The following is a 24,216-nucleotide window of genomic DNA, read 5'->3' on the forward strand; positions in this document are numbered from 1 at the left end:
TGAGTGCCACATTGTTAACACTAACAATGCTCTAAAAGAAATGTTCCAACTACTATCAACACTAATAAATATGAATGTTACTAGTACCTTTTAGAATTTATGTAATGAGACCTAATTTATGCATAAATCTATCTAGAAAAATCATTTCAAATTTTTTATTTATTAAAGTGTGCTTTAATACATCTTTTATAGATCAAATTCCAACATTCTAGAGAAGACAAGAAAGTGGGGAATCCCTAAAGAAACCTGATATAAATCTGTGACTCACAGCCTAGTTAGTTATGATACTAATTTTGCCTTATTTCATCTTTTCATTGATCTCAACTTGGTTTTACCAATAGTTAACCATCCAGACATTGACATTGTTACCCAAACAACAAATAAATCTTAGATTGATAAACTTGGTGTTGTTGGAAACAACAAAATGCCATTTACTGATACACTATAAATCAATTAGAGTTATTAATTTGTATTGGTCTCTATCCTTTAATAAATAGTAATGAGTTTTTTTTAAAATTAAAGACAAAGCAAAACTGAAATCATGATCTAACTAAAGTTAATAATCAAAGAACTCTTTTTTAAAAATTTGTAATGTTTTGGCTTAGAAAACAACCACAGCTCCCAAATTTTGAAATGCTGTTTACAAAGGTGGCCCACTCTGGTCTTCAGATTAAATACAGGTTTCAGTGAAGAAATTCAACTCAGAAAGAAAAGTGGGATTTCTGTCAGAACAGAAGAAAACACCTGCTGTTAATCCCACACACATGTGGGGGCTGAGTGTCCCAAGCAGCCACCACAGCTGTGAGTGGAGGTTGACCTGGGCTTGGCTTCTGTCTTGAGCTGGCAGGTGTCAGGACGCCATGCTGTCTGCTCAGAAACACCCGCCCTTGAAGCAGCAGTATTTATTGCTCAGTTTTGAGTGCAAGATTTCATGTGTTCATGAATTAAGCGTCCTTGCTCCAGGCGCTCCAGCTATAGAGCACTAGTTGATACGCGAGGCTTTGGTCTTGGTCATTGGACTTTGAGAAAAGGAGTTGCTTCTGTTCCCTACTGTAAAAAATTTTTTTACAAAAAAGCTTGAGAACATGCCTTAGAACCTCACAGAGTGCCTTTGGAAGGCTTGGCCTCTGAAATCTTATTAGCAAAAGCAGGCAGGGGAAGAGGGGAAAAACCTGGGTATAGTCTATATTAAAAGCTGACCTTAAAGTAGTTGGACTTAACTAGGAGTCATTTTTCCTGAAGGCCAATAAATTGTGCTAAACCAGTTATTTTTTTTTAAGGACAGGGACAGACCACATCTTTCTAAATCAGCCTCTCCCAATATATGCTCTATCAGTACTCAGAACATTGGTGAACTCTTTAGAAACATCCAACAGATGTATGTAAAAGTCAAAATAGAGTTCAATGACATGCAACTTAAACCAAGACTAGAGTCTTCATTCTATTGCATAAATATGATGGTAGGAATCCCCTCACTATTCTTTTCCTTTGCTTTACCAAAAATAGAATTCGACTTAAACAGAATTAATGAACATTTGTATGTGTTAAAATTACCAAGTAAATTCCTTAGTTTTACAGACAGTAGGTAGACTATAATTTTTACTTACAACTTGATTTATTGAAAATATTAATAAGGATATTAAAATTTTACTGAAAACATTAAGAAAAATAATTTTCTCTTTTAAGAAAGAATAATTTTCTCACTTCCCTTTTTCAGTGATAAAATAATTTGCAGATAAGAGAGAAAGGTTTTTATGTTTTTCCCCCGTGTTTTTTTTTATTGGTACATTATATTTGTACATATAATGGTGGGATTTATTGTTACATACTCATACATGCATGCAATAATGACCAATATCAGTCCCTAGCACTGCTCCCATCCCTCCCCCCTACCACTCCCAGGTCCCTTTCCTGTACTGATCTGAGTGAAAGGTTTTTATCAAGGTCATCGCATGGTCTAGCTTCCTGTCACCCTCCGGCTCTCCTTGTTTTCTCTCATTTAGACTCTTGAGGTCTTGGGACCAATGTCCATGGCAGTGGGGAATGTGTAATTGGGAGGCATTTCAGAGGGCACAATGCTGAGGGCAGGTACCAGATACCTGACATGACTCTGAGAATGCAGTTCTAGATCTGTGTTCAAGAGCTTTAGTATCAAAACCCCAGCATTTGAAGTCATGAAGACTGGATTAGAAGCCTGACAGACTCATAAGAGGCCTAACATAGATAAGATTTGAGTTTCATTTGGGACGTTTATGTAAGGATTACCATAATAAGTTCTGCCTTGCATTGTGGGAAAGATTAAGCAATAACAGGTGAAAGTTCTTTGTCAATGTAAAATAAACAAAACATGAGACCTGATCTGTTACTCTTAATTTCATGATAATCTCTCAGCTCTAGCTAGAGTAGTTCCTCTATGACTGGCTCTTAGCAGAAGAAAGTATTTAGATGGAATATTGCTATGTGCCCACCTGCAGAGGAACAGCAAGGGAAAGTTAAGATAGGGGTTAGTAACCTTGACTTTACCTCCTATCTGAGCTTGACCTTGTCTCCCAATCCTGCTACAAACAGCTGAGAGATTAAAGGTGACTTAAAAATGCTCCAGATCCTTAGGTTGGGCTGAACCACAAAACATGATTTCATATTTAAGAACTAGAGAAGACAGCATAATTAATACCTCTAGAATGAGTATTTCCCATTAGTGTTTTTGTTCAAAGGCAGAGAAAATCTCAAAGTGCCTAAAGAATAGACAGCTGCCCACCAAAGAAGAAATTTCTGAAAAGAGACATACATGTATGGTCGCCTGATTGATGACAAAGGTAACCTAGTACCTCAATGGGGAAAAGAGGCCTTTTCCTTACATGGTGTTTGGTTAATTTGATATCCACTTAGAGAAAAAAGCATCCTAACTTTATCACCTATCATTTACAAAATCAGTTCCCAATGAGTTCAAATCCAAATATGGAAGATAAAATAATGAAGCTTTTGGTTTTTAGACTACATGTAGAAGAATCTCTTCTTGATATTGGAGTAGGCAATGATTTCTTAAGTGAAATACAAAAAAGAAAAAGACAACTATAAAGAAAAAAAGTTATATTGAATTTATTTAAAATTCATTTAAAAAAACGTTTAGAAAATATAAAAGCAGTACACAGAATGGGAAAATATGTTTGCATTAACATAGCTGATGAATGACTCATTCAGAGTATGTAAAGAGCTCTACTATATATCCCTACCCATCTACATACAAATGCATGGCATATAATGTGTAATGTGTAATGAACTATAGCAAAGCAGTAGAACAATTCAATGGAACAAGAGAAAAAGATGTGGATAGTTTATAAAAGAGGATGTAAAATGGCCAATAAATGTATAAAATGTGGTTCAACTTACTGAACCCAGAAGAAATACAAATTTTTAAAAAACCTGAAATTATTACACCCCCATCAGAACATATAATGTGAAAAAGATAGAAAATACCAAGTATTGATGATGATGTGGAACAACTGAAGCTCTCATACATTGCAGATGAGGGTGTACATTGCAGAAGCCACTTGGGAAAGCTATTTGACAGGACCTACTAAAATTAAACATGTATACTCCTATTACCAAACAGTTCCACTCCTAGCTATATACCCAACAGAAATGAATACAACTTTTCACCAAAAGACTTGTATGAGGCTGTTTCTTGTAGCACTATTTTTAGCCCAGCGCCTCTAACCTTCTGGAAACAAATGGGCATCAACAGGAGAATGAATGAATGAATTATGCTATGTTCATACAGTGGAATGTTAGAAAGCAGTAATAGCCATCTACAACTATGCACAAATTATGAATAAACTGCATACACTTTGATCAAAAACAAGCAGACACTTACTGTGTGATTTCACTTATATAAAGTTGCCAGTGGTCAGAATAGCAGTTAACAAGTGGTACAGAGTAATGGCAAGGACAGCTTCTGACTTGCTGATAGTGTTTTCTTTAACTGAGATCTCCTTGCATAGGTGTGTTAAGTTTGTGAAAATCCATTCAACATACCACATTCTGATGATGAAACATAACTGCATGAATGTCTACATACACACACGTATTGCCATTTTCATATTCCAATTATAATACAATTATAGTTCAGAAACCAAAATTTATTGAGAAATGTCATTGTCATCTGTATCTTCATGCCCTTTGTATATATCTTCTACTGACCTAATGGATCTATTCAAGCTGCAATTGTTTTTTCTAAATTACACTTTTTTTTCTCCTCTCTCTGTTTTTTTTCAGGGCCCCCCTGGTCCAAAAGGTGATAAGGCAAGAAAATTCATGACAAAAACTAATTTAGTGGAAATTCGTATTGGCATGACCCTGTACTGTGTTATATTTTGGCCTTTTTAAGAAGTATCACATATGGATTTTGGCTAAAGCTGTCATCTTATCTTCCAATTATACAGGGAGAACAGGGTGATCAGGGACCTCGGGTAAGTTGTACTTTTCCTATTCTGGGCAGAAAATTAGTTTCCTGCTCCAAACTTAATGAAAGTACCCCACTGTCATAACTGCCCTCGTGCTGCATGATTTAGTAATGACTGACACAAATACCACAGTGCTTGTAAGTGAAAAAGCTTAATAATGACTAATGTATATATCTTGTGCATTATCTTAACCTGATGCCCATGAATAAAACATTCTGCAATAATTAGACCACTGATTAAGGGGCAGCATCACTTCTAGCTGTCCTCAGCAGCCACCTTCCCAATGACTATTGAGTCCTTTGGGTTTGTATGCATTGTTTTGCAACATAAAGGCCATGTGGTCTTTTTTTTTTAAGTTAAACTTTACGTGTTATTGCATAAATGTGCTTTACGTGTTATTGCATAAATGTGCTTTATTATAGATAAAAATATTAATGTATTCTACATATTTATTCTTTATCCTGTGTTGGAATAATACTTATTTGTCTGATTTTCTTCATATTTTTAGGCAGATAAAAGGTGTAACATGATTTAGCATAGTGGGAGGAAGGGCAATCTTTTATTCTTTTCAAATATGGCCCTTTAAACCATTATAACCAATGGTGAATGCTTTGTTGTTACCTTGGTAGTGCCAAGTCCTCTGCTTCACATCTGTGCCTTATTATCCAAATGTTCAGACATACTGTTCCAATGATGTAGTGGCTCTGTTCAGACATACCTTTTAATTTTCTCATGTCACTATGCACAACAGCAAGTAATTGGTTGAAGAGAGTAATTTTTCCAGTGGAAACACATTTGAAACTTTCAGGTTGAAAACAGAAACTATGTAGTCTTTCTGTAAAGTGTACTGTGTTTAGTTAATTATTGGATTCATTTATACTGCATAGAGCTTTCAGGGGTTCATTGGCTTGTTTTTTGCAAAAACTGCAGTTGATGCAAACCTGAAAGTTTTTTGTCTTCTTATCTCCTTGTGTTTCTTGAACAAGATAGAGGTTACGTTCTGATTTACTTTTCTTTTTATCCTTCATTCTTCATATAGAAATAATGATTACGCCTTGGAGAGTTTTCAGAGTACTTATTCTAGCCAGTGATCTTAATGGTCAAGAGAGTAAACATCATGCTTATCTACTGCATAGAAGGGAATGGAATAAATCTCCCATCACTTGAACTGATTAGACATTAGCCACTTGCTCTGTAGATGATGATCATTTCACAAGGCGTGTCTCCACATATTGATTATCATTTCTTTCTACACCCAATGCCAAAATCACTCAACTTGCCTTTCCAGGTAAGAGGGAAACTGTTTCCATTCTGAGAACTCTTCTTTGGCAAAGGAAGTGAAGGGGTGGTTCGCAGCTTAGCTGTCATCAGTCTGCATGCAGTTCTCGTTTTCAAAAAGGTGTATTGGCTTTCATCATGACCAAGAGTGATGATTGATTATAAAGCTAGGCCAAATTTTCAGGATGAAACTTGAAATCTTCTGAAATTCACCTGGTTTCATGTTGCATTACAAACTAAGACTTGGACTCGGTTCCCTGAAAGTTTGTTCAAAGTTCATGAACTACTTTGACAAACCCAGACTGCCTTTCATACAGATTTCAGCCAGTTTTCACACCGACTGGGGCCAAGTTTCACACGATTCAGGTGAAAAAGTGGCAAAAAATCATCCTATTTTCTCCAGGATTTTACTTTGTATTGAAGGAATTTTGATTTAATTCATAATGCAGGATGAATCTTCATAGGCAATATCCTAAATGTACTGGAAGGCATATGTGAAAGAGAATGAGAACCCACTGAATTTACTCATCTTTCCCCAGACTCCTAATTTAGAAACAAAGCAGGTCACATTCAGTGCTCTTAGAATTTTATAAACATTCCTTTCTAGTAAGATAATATTTAAGGTAGTGTTAGCTTACTTATCGGGGAAATTTATCATGTAAAGATAGTAATGTGAAGATTTCATATTTCCAGAGAAGCAAGAGTAAGTTAGAACTGGAGAATCTTCAATTTCAATGAAAATTAATTATCCTATCAATCATTAAGGCACACTGTTGCAATTAGTATTAACTGGAGACTCTTTTTTATTTTAATGCAGTCTTTGTATTTGAATACCCCATTCATTTTCATCCTATCATAGATTTTGAGTTCTACTTTTTGTTTCGAAGGATTTATTTCTTTAACTTAGCAATATGACCCTCCAAACTCCAGCTTTTCAGGTTGTGACTTTTGGTAGTAGATCCCTTACTATTTCCTTAAATTTATATAAGGGTTTTTTTTTTTTTTTGTATGTTTCTCTTTGGCTCTTCAAATGCCAAACAGGGGTATATTAAGCCATATTGTGTGATCCAAACCAGAAAAACTCAAAGGTATGATAGAAATGAAGAATGAGAAACTATTTGGAAGTAGATACATATTAAGGCATATATGTGTTGAACGCTATATTTCAACTTACCGTGCATAATATCATGGGGACTGTGAGTCCATTTTTTCTTTCCTTTTCTATAACCACCAAATCCAACCTGCTATTATATCATACCCTTGATTACTGCAGAAGTCTTCCAATTAATCTTCCTGCTTCCACTCTTGACCCTATATAATCTGTTTTCTCCACAGCTGCCAGAGAGATCTTTCTACATTGTAAATTAGATCGTATTACTCCCTTTTTAAAACCTTAGAATGAAATCCAAGCCACTGTGCTTGGCCTCCACAGACCTTCAAGGTCAGCCCTTACCACCTCTGCAACCTCATGTCACACTAGCCTTCCCTGTCCCTCCCCCACCTGCCCACCATCCTCCATCCACTTGCCCTCCCTGTGTTCTCCAGGCACATCATAGTCAGACCCAACTCAGCAACTTCCCACTTGCTCTTCAGTCTTCTTGCGATTGGTTCTTCTTATCATTTGAGGTTTCATCTCAAATATCACCTCCTTGGGGAAAACTTCTCTCACTGCCCAATCTGAATCTGAGATGATCCTATTTTGTTTATTTATTCCCTTACTTGTTGTCTGTAAAATTTGCCCCTCCATCCCGAGAACATAAACTACAGAAGAAGGACCTTATCTCTCTTGTTCTCACCGTCTTCACATAGAAAAAAGACTTCATGAATATTTATTGAACATATGTATAAAGTATTATTAAATCATTTCTTCCCTCAAGAAGCTGCTAATCTCAGGAGTGCCTCAGTAAAACTATGTGATTATGTTGTGTGCCTTAAGTAGCTATTCCAAGAGATGCTAGAAAAGTGAAAAATTTTCCAAATTAAGTTATTATGCTGTGGAAGAGAAGACGCGTGAGCTAAGACTTGATAAATGGGTTATCTTTAGAGGAAAAAATGAAGAACAAGACATTACACGTTCTAGGGGGAGGAAATAGTTTAAACAAAATTATAGAAGTAGAAGATCAAAGGATCCATTTAAAGAACAAGAACATTCTATTTTCTAAGAAAATAGGTTAAATATTGAAAAATTGTAATCAGGCTGATTAAATAAAGTGATACTATAGGGGTATTTGAATATCTAGTTAAGCAGGCAGTACGGAACCACTGAAGATATTTTAGTACATCATTTGATGTGTATTACCATTGGGTTTTATTACCAAATATTCTTTATAAAAATCTAATTGTGGTGGTATCTACTGTAAAATGAAATTGGGAAAGATTGAAAGTAGGGTGACCAAATAGACCAGGAAACTATATCAGTCATCCAGGACAAGGTCTGAAGAATCCAGGCTAGAAGAATACTGTCTGGTTTTCAGCATGGAGGTCACTTGAAGGGATAAGCTGGTTCATCATGGAACATCAAGCATCCCTGGAGACAAGGGGGCATGCTGAGCTGAAAACTTAGTATCAAAGTGAGAAGTTCAGCAATGGGGAGGGGCCAAGTTGGACAAGCAAGCAAGAGATTCTGAATGGATCACCAAAATATGGAAGAAAACTCCACTTTCCCCACAGGAGCGAGGGTTTGAGTTTATTTTTTCTCACATAATAACAAATATGGAGAAGACAACTGGTGATGTTAGTTATATAATTCACGATGTTACTGTGAAAGTCTCTGTGAATCTCTTTGCCTTTCTCTCACAATTGCAGGAAGAAGGCTGTTTCAAGTCCACTCATCATATCTGTGTCTATATTAGCAGGGTGGATAAAAGAAAGCAAGCAGAAATTCCCCCATGAATTTCATAGCAGACTTCAGCTTATGTCTCATTGGTCACACTGTCACAAAGTTATCCCAAAATGGAAGGGACAAGGAGAATGAAATTTGAAAAGGAAAGCCAGATCATCTCACTGATACAGTTTTCCGTAAGTGCCAAGCTAAGGCCTAGACACACAAATAAGGAAAATCCAGGGATGGCATTTGTAGAAGAAACTTGACAAGAGAGAGATCTTAAAGCAAAAGGCGAGAGATGGGTTCATTCTCTATTAGATTTTCACCCAGAACCAGTGACCCTGGGTGAAGGTTAAATATTTTTTTAAAAAGTAATCTCAGGAAGAAAAATTGAAAGATTCCATTTTAAAATGTGAAAATTCATACTGGAACTTGAAGCTAACTGGATGGAATAGCTGAAGTTAAAAAATAAGATAAAGATAGGTTTGAAGTTTCCAGCTTTCTTACTTCATAAAATCAATCAGAAGAAAATCCAGAGGACAAATGATACGTTGGTTGAATTTTTAGTTATATTTAATTTGTGATCTCAGTGAGATAGTTCACTGTGATATTATAGCAAAGAGAAACATGATACTGGGTTTCTGAAGTGGCGCTATCACTGGAGATAACAGTTACAGAACTGAGCTGTCCCTGAGTGAGAAGTGAAAGGCTAGGGTCAGAAAAATGGTGGGAGGAAGAGGGAGGGAAGGAAGTACTCTGCCTAGGATGGATCCCTTGGAAATATCCATATTTGGGGAGTGGGACTAGAACAGGTTGTCAGCAAAGACAGGGAACATTCAGAGGTAGAACCATGACAGTGCAGAGTGTGAATACTGAAGGAAGAACTAGTTTAAAGACACGTGGCCAACAGAATAGTCTTTATAATTTTTTAAAATTATTATAGATAGGGGTAAATCTATAGCCCCAGGAATGAGGTCCATAAAAAGCTTCTGGGTTGGTGTTTGGAGTCCTGGGATATGCTTTGTTAAGTTCTGAGAGTAGAGAAGTCAGATGACATGAAGTTAAAAGGTAAATGGGAAGCAAGTTAACCATCTTTGAACACAGTTGATGGCATATGATTTAATGTGGAAGAAAGTAAGCTAAGGCTTTGGGCATCAGCTTTTTATCAGTCTCCTCTGAGCCAGTTTCAAGCTTACAGTTGTAGGTACAGCATAGCAATTGTAAATATCAATTGGTTTTATTCAAGACTATAAAATTGCAGTATTAGATTTCTGCAGATGAATGAATTATGGCATTAGAATTGCACTTCCCTGTTCAGTTCCTAGGGAGATGTCATTACAGATTTTTCTATTAAACGTTGATTCATTTTTTTTGCACACATCACACTTCTGCAGGTAGGTTTTAAGCCTGGAGGATGAAGATGGTGCTTTATCTGGGCCATCGTCACCAGCCCAGGCTTGATTTTCTTAATCTCATCCTCACAGCTTTGCAACATCAAGTTTAGAAGACTATGACGTGGTCCTATAATGACTCGTAGGGGCTTAATGACCTGCTGTCAGGAGTTGTAGGGGATTCCTAGACTGAATGGAAGGTGGGCCTAGTAAAGAATACCTTATCTAATAATTGTAATTTCTTATTACTTAGTGTTACCGCTTGGTGACTACCTTTGTTGACAAGTTTTAGACTTCATCTCTAGGCCTTCAACAGTTGAGTAAGATGGGATAACAGGAGAAAATTAGGAAGTGTAGATGCTGTGAGCGAAATGACTGCCTCCATGGGTTGGAGTCAGGCTGGACAGGGATCAAATTCTAACTTTACTACTCCCTGTCATTATGGTTATGATAAGGATTAATAAAATGATGTGTGAAAAATCTATAATGGGCCCTTGCCAAATCTTGACTGATTATTCTTCCAGGATGTCATGTGAGGAATCTGGGGTGAAGTAACTTGCCCAATTTGACACAGTTTGTAAGTGGTAGCAATGGAATTCAAATCCAGTTCTGATACCCTCTAGTTTTTACTATTTCTGGTGGACCAGACTGCTTCCCTGTAAATAAGATAGTCATCAACATCAATGTGAAATAACAGAGGTTATAGAAGTATCTATGGAGGATGGGAGATGTAGCACAGTGGCAGAGCAGTTGCAAGGCCCTGAATTCAATCCTCAGTACTGAAAAAAAATTAAATAAAAAGCATGTATGGATAAAATAAAAATAGTGATGATATGTAATTTTTCTTCTTAAATGATGTTAATAACTGAACTATATGAAAGATATAGCTTACTTCAACACCCCTATGAAATAGTTATTTTTAGATTCCCATTTCATAAATGAGGAAACCTAGACTTAGAAAACTTAACTATTTTGTCCAAGATAACTGAAGTGAGTGGCCAAACCAGAATTTGAACCTAAATACTTACAAGATCACATTTTATATAGGCTTCTCTCACTTATCCTCAAAAGAAATTCTGTGAGTTAATGGAACAAATATGAATATGAATTTTTTTTCTGATGAGGATTGGCATCAAGCAGGGACGTGACTTATTCAAGACAATGCTGGGACCCAAATTGAAATTTCAAAGTCTGCTCTTTCCGCAATGCCAGACTGCCTCCAGATGGTGGCCAGGTCCCTTTCTGACATTGAGATTTCATTCTTCTGTGAGTTACATTGAAAAAGTCGGAGAATACTACACAAATATGTATCTTTTATTTATTTGCAATTATGATATGCACTGTCCATAAAACCCATGGAGTGCCAGCCCTCCAAAAAGTAATGAATGAATATCACATAGTAATCTTCTAGAACCTCTCTAGGTAGAACATAGGTAAGCAGGGCAACATTGACTCTTATCCAAGAATGCAAGATCATCCAATTACATTCTTATAATACAGTTTTGACTTCTCAACTCAATGGCACTGTTGGAAAATTATATACCAAGATCCTGGTTATACATGCAATTAGTAATTTTTTTTTTCTCCAGGAAAATCTGATGAATGAAGTCTGTTTTCTACTGTTCTTAAAGCTATTTGTATGTTCTATGGGCTATTTTGTTGATTCTGCTTTTATTCTGAGCTTCTCTGCAAAAATCAAATTACATTTTTCAATCAATAACAGGACCTCATTGTCAAGTAGAAAACACTGAAGACTCTTCAGGCTTTTCTCATTTTCATCTGCATCCACTATTGCTACCACTATCTCTCTTCATTAAGTGAAATTTTTGTTTGCTCAGTTCATAAAGGTATCTGCCCTCATCATGAACCACAGCCCTGGGAATCACAGTTCTACCCAAACTTTGATGATAATGGCTCATATTTCTTTGGTCTGTTTTAGTGACTTGAAAACATAGCCTTAACAATAAGCAAAGCTGTTTTAATATTTAATACTGTCTTTTAAAATTGGGAAATGGTCCTGTAAATGTGGCAAATTTATTCATCAAACTGAGGCAATAAAAGTAACAAACACTGTAAGTTATCTTTTCACTGTATATTAGTTTCCTAATCATTTGGTTATCATTACATTGCCAAATAACCCAGAGCCCTGATAAAAAGAGATTTAGTGGTTATTGGTCTTAAATTATCAGCCAACAGCTGGTTTAAAATGAGTCCTAAGCTCTCACAGTTTCAATAAACCACCCAGGAGCTCTGCTTAGCTATTTTCATAAAATTCCATTCTCTTCTTAGTACATTCAAAGTAAATTTTCATAACAGCTGGGACTATGCAAAGCTGATAGTATCTTTTAAAACATCTTCAGCAAGACAGATTAAGTTTCAGAAAAGAAAAGCATTTAGAAGTTTATTTTATTATCTTAACCTTTGTTGACTTAAATGATTAAACAGATTTTTTAGCCCTGCTAAAACATTTAGGCCTGGATATTAATTTGATGTTCTTATTTATTTAACCCTTACCTTCCTCTTTAGAATCAATGAATACACTATTCATTGGGTCTTGAATGTATTGCCTATAAAAGGGAATGAATATAACATAATGAAAGAAATAAATTGTGAGAAAATTATTTTAATGCTCCCAGTTTCAGCACAGTTGGCATGGATGCAGCAAGCTCATTATAATGTGCAAATGTTCTTCTTATATTATCCAATTAGAGATCTCCTTTTGAGTGTTCTCTTTCACCCTTTAAACCATTAATAGTTGATATTTTGAATTAAACCCATGTACCTTTTAAAATTTCTCCTGATGTGGGTCAATTTGGAAAATAAATTATTTTTACAAGGAATGGTGGATATGTGGACAATATTTCCCTTGGAATTCAGTGTTGTAAATTATGTGTCAGGGTTACTGATTGAATGGGTATACTTATGGAATAAGAAAAAAAGAGGTATTTTGAAAGGTTAAGGAATAACGACCCTGCCTACATCGTAACACTTTAAATCTTGTTTTTCTTTAATATAAAAAATTATATAAGTGAATCTATCCCTATTGAATAAATGGAGTAATCCAATAAAGTAAACTTTCATTTAAAATATTTAGAAGAGGAAACAGTTTGCAAACCCCCTGTATTAACAGGGCAACAACACATTAGTGGAATGCCTGAGCCTTTAACTGAAGATTCTGTTAATGACCACACAAATATTAAAATGAAATCTAAGTCTAATCTCAGCACATCTTCTGGTGAAGAATTCTGGATAATCAAGGGTGACTTCAACACACCTCTGTCACCATTGGACAGATCCTCCAAACAAAAGTTGAATAAAGAAACTATCGACCTCAATATTACAATCAATAAACTAGACTTAACTGACATATATAGAATATATCAACCATCATCAAGTGGATATACTTTTTTCTCAGCAGCACATGGATCCTTCTCAAAAATAGACCATATATTATGCCATAGGGCAACCCTCAGTAAATATAAAGGGGTGGAGATAATACCATGCATTTTATCAGATCATAATGGAATGAAACTGGAAATCAATGATAAAAGAAGGAAGGAAAAATCCTACATCACATGGACAATGAACAATACGTTACTGAATGATCAATGGGTTACAGAAGACATAAAGGAGGAAATCAAGAAATTCTTAGAGATAAATGAAAATACAGACACAACATATCGGAATCTATGGGACACAATGAAAGCATTCTTAAGAGGGAAATTCATCGCCTGGAGGTCATTCCTCAAAAAAAGGAAAAACCAATACATAAATGAGCTCACACTTCATCTCAAAGCCCTAGAAAAGGAAGAGCAAAACAACAGCAAATGCAGCAGAAGGCAAGAAATAATTAAAATCAGAGCAGAAATCAACGGAATTGAAACAAAAGAAACTATTGAAAAAATTAACAAAACAAAAAGTTGGTTCTTTGAAAAAAATAAATAAGATCGACAGACCCCTAGCCATGCTAACGAAGAGAAGAAGAGAGAGAACTCAAATTACTAACATGCGAGATGAAAAAGGCAATATCACAACAGATGCTACAGAGATACAAAAGACAATTAGAAATTATTTTGAAAACCTATATTCCAATAAAATAGAAGATAGTGAAGACATTGATAAATTTATTAGGTCATGTGATTTGCCCAGACTGAGTCAGGAGGATACACACAATTTAAACAGACCAATATCAATGGATGAAATAGAAGAAGCAATCAAGACTACCAACCAAGAAAAGCCCAGGACCGGATGGGTACACAGCGGAGTTTTACAAAACATTTAAAGAAGAATTAATACCAATTCTTTTCAAGTTATTTCAGGAAACAGAAAAAGAGGGAGCTCTACCAAATTCATTCTATGAGGCCAACATCACCCTGATTCCGAAACCAGACAAAGACACCTCAAAGAAAGAAAACTACAGACCAATATCTCTGATGAACCTAGATGCAAAAATCCTCAATAAAATTCTGGCGAATCGGATACAAAGGTACATCAAAAACATTGTGCACCATGATCAAGTAGGATTCATCCCTGGGATGCAAGGATGGTTCAATATATGGAAATCAATAAATGTTATTCACCACATCAATAGACTTAAAGATAAGAACCATATGATCATCTTGATAGACGCAGAAAAAGCATTCAACAAAGTACAGCATCCCTTTATGTTCAAAACATTAGAAAAACTAGGGATAACAGGAACTTACCTCGACATTGTAAAAGCTATCTATGCTAAGCCTCAGGCTAGCATCATTCTGAATGGAGAAAAATTGAAGGCATTCCCTCTAAAATCTGGAACAAGACAGGGATGCCCCCTATCACCACTTCTATTCTATATAGTTCTTGAAACACTGGCCAGAGCAATTACACAGATGAAAGAAATTAAAGGCATAAAAATAGGAAAAGAAGAACTTAAATTATCACTATTTGCCGATGATATGATTCTATACCTAGAAGACCCAAAAGGGTCTACAAAAAAACTACTAGAACTAATAAATGAATTCAGCAAAGTGGCAGGATATAAAGTCAACATGCATAAATCAAAGGCATTTCTGTATATCAGTGACAAAACTTCTGAAACGGAAATGAGGAAAAACACTCCATTCACAATATCCTCAAAAAAAAAATACTTGGGAATCAACCTAACAAAAGAGGTGAAAGACCTATACAATGAAAACTACAGAACTCTAAAAAGAGAAGTAGAAGAAGATCTTAGAAGATGGAAAAATATACCCTGTTCATGGATAGGCAGAACTAACATTATCAAAATGGCGATATTATCAAAAGTTCTCTATAGGTTTAATGCAATGCCAATCAAAATCCCAATGGCATTTCTTGTAGAAATAGATAAAGCAATCATGAAATTCATATGGAAAAATAAAAGACCCAGAATAGCAAAAACAATTCTAAGCAGGAAGTGTGAATCAGGTGGTATAGCGATACCAGATTTCAAACTATATTACAGAGCAATAGTAATAAAAACAGCATGGTACTGGTACCAAAACAGGCGGGTGGACCAATGGTACAGAATAGAGGACACAGAGATAACCAATTTTAAATAACCATTGGACTTCCTTCTTTTAAGCACAATAACATTCGTGTCAAATAATTATTTTGTTCCATTTTACAAAGTAAAGGGAAGTTTTCCTCTGTCCACACTTTTATCCACACATCTTACTTCAACTGCAATATTCTTATTTTTACTTTTTGTGACACATACTTTACATTGTTTTAGATTAATGTGCACCATTTCACATTCTTCTTGAAATTGAGTAGAAAGATTTTAGATGAAAGAGAATATATATCTACATATATTTAATATTATTTCTATTTCTTTCACTATAAGTGGTGCCTTTTGTAATATATTAAATAAGTAATTTAAAGACTTCCTTGATAGGTAGCACATTAATGATCCTCCCTCAAATATAAAACTATACAGAAGATGTTATTCACTTTGCCTTATATTTAAGCAAGCTAGTTTTTGTTTGAATTTAGATACAAGATTCTTAGATTTGTATAACTATATAAATTAGAGCAATTATTTGCATTGATAACTGCAACTGAAGCATGTAATTAAATGTGGAGGGAATGGTAGATTTTGAATTGGTGACTTTCGATATTATATAAAAGAGTAAGCTTTTAGTCAGTATTCTAATTTGTATTTGCAATAGACAAAAATTTCAATTTAAATTGTAGTTGGAAGTGTTTATTAAAATGAGCCTATTGCAAATAATAATATAGTAATTTATAAGCAATTTAACAAAATTCAACATTATTGCACCCATTCTTTTTTCCATCAAGTGCAGAATTATATTGCAGCTGGAAATGTTTGAAGTGAATTAACCAAAAGAAATCAAGAAAGTATGAAATGGCAGATTCTAGTGTTGCATTGGAATTTAGAGAAGGGGCTAGCAGGCCCTTTTTGATTCTTCCTCGTAGAAGGGCTGGAACAAGGGCTTATGCATTGACAGGTCATGTTCAGGGGGAACAGTTCCTGTAGGTCTGGATGAGATGGGTCTCTGGAAAGTCATTTAATGCCAGACAGCAGCATCCTTTCATAAGCATACCTGACTAATGTGTCCAGCAGCTCCTTGTAGCAGACACAGTCTGTAAATCACAGTTGGCAAACAGGACCGGCTTTGTAGGAAGAAAGATGTCAGTTACAAGGTCCAAATTCAAATGCAGTCATGCGGTGACTTTGGAGAGAGTAAGGAAACTTGACTTTTCATCTCTAAACTTTGAAGAATGCTGGCTGATATTAAGATAAACCTTTGCTGACCACTAATGAGCTAATAGTGTTCCTTTTTCTTTTCTTTTCCCCCCCTGGTTCTGGGGATTGAACCCAGGGACACTTCACCACTGAGCCACATCCCCAGTCTTTTAATTTTTTTTTTTCAGATAGAATCTCACTAAGTTGTTTAGGGTCTCGTTAAGTTGCTGAGGCTGGCCTCAAACTTGTGATCCTCCTGCCTCTGTCTCTGAGCTACTGGGATTACAAATGTGTACCACCATACCACATCTGATGCTTTTTTATTTTTTAAGCACAGAGGATAATAGTAATAGTAATAATGCTAAAGTAACACTGTTGTTTTCACAATGCCACTACCATAAAAACTTGTAGGAGTTTTCCTCATGCTTTATTAGTTTGTGAATTCAGTATGAATCTGCTGATAAAGGTGTCAGTGATGAAAAGGTGGGATTAAAAACCTCCAATGCAGCATCCAGAACATCAGTGACCTAAATCACTGTTTCTAGTCAACTTTACAGCCTGAAATAATTTATAAGAATTAAGAATTAAGCCTGGCTTGATGGCACATGCCTGTAATCCCAGAAGGTCAGGAGGCTGAGGCAGGAGGATGGCAATTTAGCAAGGCCCTAAGCAACTTAGTGAGACTCTGTCTCAAAATAAAAAAAAATAAAAAAAATAGGCTGAGGATGTGGCTCAATGATTAAGCATCCCTGGGTTCAATCCCTGGTACGATAGATAGATAGATAGATAGATAGATAGATAGATAGATAGATAGATAGATAGATAGATACGATAGGAAAATTATGGTGGGTAGGTAAGAAGAAAGAAATTGCCACAGCAGAGTGACAATGCTGTTCTCGCTTAAAGCCCATGTTTGTGGTGTGCAATGGCGGAACTAACTGTAACTTTAGGAAGTACAAGGAAACAACAGGTGGCAATTCTTACTTCTTTCGCCATGTCTTCAAAAGAATGCATCAGCCTGAATCGTCTGAGTTTGTTGGCAGAGGGAAGAAAGGCTTAGAGAGATACCATCCAATTTTTAATTAAGAATAATGTTCAATTGTTTTCTAGTCTATTTTTACTCTTTGGGCCTTTTGTCATGCTTCCTATTTTTAGAAGTTGAGTCGACCTGTTTATCTAGACTATTTTAGTTGTGGCCCAACCTTGAAATCTCTTTCCAGAATTTTGACCTCACCATCACAAAGAGGAGACATCACTTTGAGAGATTTTCAGGATTTCCAAAAGGAAATTCTTTCACTCATAAGATAGGACACACAGGATGAAGGCTGGGTGGACGCACATGTGCTAACCAACCAGGGAATCTTCTGAGACATACCTTCATTCTAAGTTACATCTGCTATGTTGTTTTGATTGTCTTCTGAGAGTTTCCCAAGTTGTTTCTCAGACTAATAATTATCAAATGGTTGCCTTTTTTTGCAACCAGTTATTTAAAATGCTGTACTATGCTTCATTCTGTGTGACTAATTCTTAGACTAACTATAGATAAATTTTATATACACATTTATTTGTATATTTACCCATAATGTCTCTTGCCTGTAATATCTGTGAAACAGAGTTGTCCACAAGTACAGGTTTTTTACCTGTGCAAGCTCTAAAAACAAATAAATATGAACCTATTCTTATTTATATTCTAATCCCTATTAAGAAAAGGTAGGTATGTGTTCAAAGCAATCTGTACAGTTTTCTGGATAACTCAATATATCTTTCATAAACTCCTTTTTTTAAAAAAATAAATGGCTCTCTATTTGGTGTGGAATTTTAGAATTAAAGACAACATGATTAACCTTTAATAATTCAGTGCTTAATTTTTTTCTTGCACATTTAACAAACAAGGAAAACTATTTGTATTGTTCCCTTCCAAAATTGCAGGGAGACAAGCTCAGTGACCATTATTTTTTTAAATGTATTTTTCTTTTTTAGTTGTAGATGGACACAATACCTTTATTTTATTTATTTTTATGTAGTGTTTAGGATAGAGCCCAGTGCCTCACACTTGCTAAGCGAGTGCTCTACTACTGAGCCACCCCAGCCCTCAGTGACCATTCTTGACTAGCACACCAAAGATCATTCTGACTCCCAGGTACAGTCCACTAACAGTTGTTTTTTGTTTTGTTTTGTTTTTGTTTTAATTAGTTATATGTGACAGAATACACTTTGATATATCATATATAATAGAGTATAATTTCTCATTCTTCTGATTGTATGTAATGTAGAATCACACCGGTCATATAGTTATATATGTGCATAGGGTAATAATGTCTGATTCATTCTACTACCCTTCCTACCCTCAAACCCCCTCCCCTCCTTTCACTCCCCTCTACCTAATCTAAAGTAACTTTATTCTTCCATAGGCCCCCCATGACCATTGTGAATTAGCATCTGCATATCAGAGAAAACACTTGCCTTTTAGGTTTTTTTTTTTTTTTTTGGAATTGGTTTATTTTTCCCAACGTGATAGTCTACAGCTCCATCCATTTACCTGCAAATGCCATAATTTCATTCTTCTTTAAGGCTAAGTAATATTCCATTGTGTATATATACCACATATTTTTTATCCATTCATCTGTTGAAGGGCACCTAGGTTGGTTTCATAGTTTAGATATTGTGAATTAAGCTCCTATAAACAGTGAAGTAAGTGGCTGCATTGCTGTAGTATGCTGATTTTAGGTCCTTTGGGTATAAACAGAAAAGTGGATAGCTGGGTCAATGGTGGTTCCATTCCAAGTTTTCTAAGGAATCTCCATCCTGCTTTCCATAGTGGCTGCAACAATTTGCAGTCCCACCAGCATTGTATGAGTGTACCTTTTCCCTCACATTCTTGCCAACATTTATTGTTGTTTGTATGCTTGGTAATTGCCATTATAACTGGGATGAGATGAAATCTTAGATAGTTCCATCATAGCCTTTGAGGGACAAGTGTTTGCCTTGACTTTAATGTTAGAGAAAAGTTGAAAAAAATTCTGGAGAAGTCAGTCGCTTTTCTTAGGTATCTTATTTCCTTTTCTTCCTTAGTGGTTGAGAAAGTCTAAAAGGTCTTAGAATGCCAGTACCAAAATCCTGAGGAGCCTCTGATATATTCCTTGCAGACAACAAAAATTTTAGTCTTGTAGTTTTTAGCCTTGATTCTACCCCATCCTCAACTCATTTTTATCCTACTGAACTGTTCTTTGAGAAGATAAGCTTTGAAAAGCTTATAAATCATTAGCATAGTTTTATCAGGTGTGTTTTGAAAACCAGAAATTATTTTGTTTTGTGAGAATGGCTGCTATCCATCATATGGCAGAAAACCACTAGTTACAAGTTAACCATTTTCACTGTTTTACATTTCTGTCATACTATATTCTCATCATTGAAATAATTTATAATATATTTGATAATAACTAATTTTGATGAAAACAGTGGCAGATACTATTCTATCATTTAACCATCTGTTGTTATCTCTCTGCCAGATGAAGCTTCACCCCACGACACATGCCATTTTTATTTGGGGGCATAGATAAAAACTTTGCTTTGTGTCAACAAAGCAAAGTTGCTAAAGGTTCTTCATTGTTAGGGAACTCTAGAATACAACGTTAGAAAGCCATTCTCTGTATATATATTTTTGCTCAGTATGAAATTACTTTTCAGTCTTGTAACCTTTTGTTTTAGTAGTCATTTACAATTATTCCATAATATTGTAAAAGTAAATGGGTTTTGAGGAGTTACAGGAAGAAAGGACTATCTGGAGATCTATTAAATACTTTGGATCTGTTCAGAAAGTTAATGTGGAGATTTACAACTTCACCCTTCATCTTATGTTTTTAGGCAGAAAAGTCAAACAGAATTGAAATGGAGACAGCTCTTCATATCACCATTACAGTGGTGACTACTCCTGCTGTAACTCTATGCTGGTCTGTGGTATTACTTCCACTTTGGAGCCGTGTCCTTCTAATAAAAAGTGTCAGGAGAGAATGCAAAGTTTGAGTCCGGATATCTACCAAGAATTTTGTATAGTAATGTGACCATAACTCTAGATTTTTAAAATGTGTCAAATGAAATGGCATGTGCCGACATGGTTGTAGTTTGAGAAACTGTCACAACTTATATGAGCTTTTTTTTTTTTTTTTCAGTGTAGAGACTAACATCCTGGATTGTACTGGGGGAAAAGAGTTCAATGTCTCTATTTTTCCTTGTTATTGGAATGTTTGCACTGTTTTGTGCAATATTCTCTCTGTATTTTGAATTAATAATACTCAAGGGAACAGATTAGAGGCTGCAAACTGGTTGCCTATGGACCAGGTTCCAGTAGTAGATAAATCTTATTGATTTTCCTAAATTAGTTGCAAACATTTTGATATTGGATAATTTATATTAAAATCTTAAAAATTTCTCTTGGAAAATGGGCAGATCTGGCACTCTTGGGTCCAGCTTTTTGTTATACTTTGAGCTGGCAGAAACTGAATGGAGCTCCTTTGCTATAAGTGGGGTGCAAATTCTGCTTACGTACAGGGACACCCAGCCTGCTTTGTTTATTGACATTCAGGTGTGATCCCTGCTGGTAATGGACTTTTTTCAATATTAAGTTTATTCTACTTCTGATATTATGATACTATGAACTTTTCCATCTTAACATGCAGTCAGGTGGGTCACAAAACAGTTGATACTAAATCATTTATTCCCTGGGAAAATATAATATTATGGCCTTTAACATGATTTACATACCATTTGGTTTAAAATTACATGGAATTCTTACACAGGTGACTGTCCACTGGTACTACTGGAGAATTTGTTTTATTAGTATACCAAGTCTGGTCAAAGTTTAAAATTAGTATTAGTTCAAACTTGGTAGTTTTATATCAATATTCCAATATAATATATATTTTCTTTAAGAATTTTTTGTCTAAAATATAAATTATAGAACAACAAATTTTCAGAAGTTACCTGTCATATATAGAATAGACTAACAAGTAAATAATGTTTTAATGATAAGTTTTAATCCCTTGATAATATGTTTAAAATTAGAAACATCACAGACTTTGAAGGATAACCCTAGAGAGTCACTCCTTTGAGGAAAATGCCATAAATTTAAAAATTTATGCCAGATTTTTTCCCTTTATGCTAGCTGATTACTTAAGGCAGTTTAGTTTAGATACCTGTACAGGGCACAGCTCAAGTTCATGGATATTTAAAATCGTGTTATAAAGTTGTTGTGCGGCTTTCTTTAAAATCAAATGATTTCTCTTACAAATAGTAGTCAGCACGTGTTTAGAAACAATTATTTTTTAACACACTGCACGTGTTTCCTGGGTTTTTATAGGTGGATTAATGGAAACATCTTCCCTTATAAAAATTATAAAAATTATTAAATATTATAACAAAATTGCCTTATTGAGGCATCAATAAAAAAACAAGGGCATGGATTGTTTGGAATTGTCTCCAATAGTTGTACTGACAAATCTTCAGAGGAAGAACTCATTTCAGTGCATATTGTTTGATTATTTTTTTCTGAGTCCTCCTTATTATAAAACTGATTTGAAGCCAGGTGCGGTGGTGCCGGCTTGTAATCCCAGCAGCTCCAGAGACTGAAGCAGGAGAGTTGCAAGTTCAAAGCCAGCCTCAGCAAAAGTGAGGTGCTAAGCAACTCAGTGAGACCCTGTCTCTACATAAAATACAAAATAGGGCTGGGGATGTGGCTCAGTAGTCAGGTGCCCTTGAGTTTAGTCCATGGTATTCCCTCTCAAAAAAAATAAATAAATAAATAAAAAGAATTGAAACCTGATTTCTCTGAGTGCAACAAAGAATTTGAAAGGGTGGTCCAAAGTGTTCAAAAAAAGATGATATAAAAAATATATATAATTTTGATTATATTTCCATTTATGCAAAAGAGTTATGTACATCTACAGATTTTTTTCCTACTGTGTTTTTAACTACCAATAATGTAGGAATTGCAAGCTAGCTTTTATTAGAATTAAAAAAACTCTTTTGACAATGCCGTAAAGAGTTTCCAGACAAATATCATGTTCTATTTTAAGAGAGTGGCAAGGAGGAAGATAATAGGGTTAGGAAAAATTCACTTTCTGCTCTATCAAACGTTCTCCCATAACTACAAAATTCTACAGCCAGACAATTGCCTAAACCTCCTCAGGGGTATCCAAATTTATGGTTCCAAATACTATTCAGGCACCTCCAATGACAAGGAGCTCACTCTCTTACAAGCAGACTTCTGATTCTGGGCAGTCCTAAATATTACAAACAATTCATTTACTGAGCAAATATTATTGCTCCTGCCTTTGAATCAGTGTCGACTTTTCTCTATTTCCTGTATGTTTAGTTTTAGTCCTGTATTCTGAACTAATTACTCTTCCATAAGACAATCCTTAAGTGAGTTTATAAAAATCCTGCAGCCCAAGGTTAGAATGAGCTCCAAGGTCCTGCTTGTCCAAACTATTATTGGCTATATCCCTCAACAACAGGTGACCTAGTGAAACTGAATACACTTCCGGTGGTAGGGGTTATGCACTGTGCTTTATACTCAGTGTTAACTCTATTTAAAGTACTTCTCATGCCAGGTGTGATGGTGCATGTCTGTTACCCCAGTGACTTAGGAGGCAGAGGCAGGAGGATTACAAGTTCCAGGTCAGCCTGGCCAACTTAGTGAAAACCTGTCTCAAAAAATAAAAAGGTCTTGAGAGGTAGCTCAGTGGAAGAGCACTCTAGATTCAATCTCCAGTACATACTTACCTACAAAAATAAAGAAATAAATACCTCTTATATCCCAATTCCTCTTCTCCTGATCCAACCACATCTCCTTTATGTGCCAGTTTTGTTACTGCTTGTTCTCTGAACATGTTCCTGTTTGTGTCTTCGTGAAAGAGTAAATAAATGCCCAGAAATGAAGCCCATAATCCAGGTATGGTCCAGCCCAAGTAAAGTGAAATAGAAGCAAATGTTAAGTTTATGTTAATACAACCTGGAATTAGATTAGCTTTGGACTACATTGGCATCTATAGCATATAGTAATATATAGGTTTATTATCACCTTAAATTTTAAAGGCTTTTACTATTATGAATGCCCAGCTCCTAGATTACATTTATGTGGTGTGGCTTGTTTATTTAATCCACATTCTTTTCCTTACTTCTTTCTACCCCCATAGTATTATAATATATTCATCATTTCATTCTGCAGACGTTCCTCTCTTTACTGATCCTGCAGTCCAACAAGTATCATTTTCCTTCTTTCCCCCCATTTTCTGGAGTTCTGAGATAGAGAAACAGATATATAAGTATAGACAAAAATTATTCCTGGATCACAAGTCTGAGAATCTGATTGGTTGATACAAATGTTGAATGGATCAGGACCAAGGACATGAATTATGTGATCAGTTAAGCCCTATTTTCTAGGTAGATTGTGCAGCCGGTTATAAATTCACTGATTTTAACAGATTTTAGTTCAGGTCTCTCAGGTTAGTATCCAAAGGCAGGCCATACAAGAAACTGAGAGACCTCTTGCTG

The 24,216-nt window shown here is 35.4% G+C and overlaps 1 long non-coding RNA gene across 1 annotated transcript in view; it reads left to right on the forward strand.

Moving 5' to 3' along the window:
• Positions 1–4,277: 4,277 nt before the first annotated feature.
• The window catches only part of LOC144369828 (uncharacterized), a 33,728-nt gene continuing 13,789 nt past the window's right edge, over positions 4,278–24,216 (forward strand). The window contains exon 1 of the long non-coding RNA XR_013429615.1: positions 4,278–4,469. This is a non-coding gene — a long non-coding RNA (uncharacterized LOC144369828). The remainder of the gene's footprint in view (positions 4,470–24,216) is intronic.

Source organism: Ictidomys tridecemlineatus, chromosome 2 (genome assembly GCF_052094955.1).
Source record: "Ictidomys tridecemlineatus isolate mIctTri1 chromosome 2, mIctTri1.hap1, whole genome shotgun sequence".
In the NCBI taxonomy this organism is placed as follows: Eukaryota; Metazoa; Chordata; class Mammalia; order Rodentia; family Sciuridae; genus Ictidomys; species Ictidomys tridecemlineatus.